This window comes from Pteropus vampyrus, unplaced genomic scaffold (genome assembly GCF_000151845.1).
Source record: "Pteropus vampyrus isolate Shadow unplaced genomic scaffold, Pvam_2.0 Scaffold17, whole genome shotgun sequence".
Taxonomy (NCBI): Eukaryota; Metazoa; Chordata; class Mammalia; order Chiroptera; family Pteropodidae; genus Pteropus; species Pteropus vampyrus.
In genome coordinates, this window is record NW_011888798.1 from 11,266,604 (window position 1) to 11,267,719 (window position 1,116).

Genomic DNA, 1,116 nt, shown 5'->3' on the forward strand with positions numbered 1-1,116 from the left:
CAATGTAGGTTTACTTTAAATAAAGCTATAAATCATTTAGGGTGGTAAGGAACAGAAATGGATTCCGGCTGACTTAAGCGAAGCAAGGACTTTATTTGAAGAGTAGAGGATAGGCCAGCATCAGAGTAAAAACTGAATAATCTTACCTCGGGAAAGATGAGCAGAGGGCAGTTTGGGAAAATCAGCGTGAAAAACTATCTTAACTTGGTTTTCCCCAAGGCAGAGCATAAGTCAAGGGTTTGGAACAAGCAGTTCATTTGGGAAGTGATTCCAGGGAATAAGAGTAGAGGAAAAGCAAGAATGAATCAGAGAAGGGAAAGACCACCTAAAGGTACATTATTGAAATGGTCATGACTATGGGCAACTGGATGGTACCTTCTGAAAAGTGGAACTGTCTACCCAAGGGACTGGAGGGACACCACTAGTCCTGTTGGTTACTTGTGTAGGGTTAACTTCCTTTCACTTCCGGGTTCTGCACGTCTGAGCCTGCCCTTGTGCAGGTGGCTCTAGCTACAGCATTAGCGAAGCTCCAGATCAGAATAGTGGTAAGATGGTTCCCCCAAGGAAAGACAGCAAAAGGGTGCTGCTACCAAAAGATGGAGGGACACTGAGTCAAATGAAACTAATAGATGTTAAGTGAAACTGGAGGGTGCTTGTAAGAAAGAGAGACAGACAGAGAGAGACAGAGAGAGAGAGACAAGGAGAGAGAGAGACAAGGAGAGAGAGAGAGAGAGAGGCTTTATTAGAACTTGGTAAGTTACTCATATTCACCAAGGTTTCATTAATACTGTTCCTTCTACCTCTCCTCCATTTGTCCAAATCTAAACTAACCCAAGGCCCACATCGTCCACTAAGATTTCAGAATATCATATTTCTCACCAGAGTGTTCCTTTTTCTAACGTCTTATTACAGCGTCACTGCCACCCAGCTTAAACTTCAGTCATTCTCTAGGTCTTTAATGTTTGATTCAGTTCTTTTCCATGGTGGAGAAACATGAGTTTTAATAAATAATGGCCAGAACTGAGTTAAAATTATTTTTCTACCTCTTACTGGTTATGCCATGTTCCCTTGAAAAATCACTCCTATGCCTCGGTTACTTCATCAGTAAAATGAGTA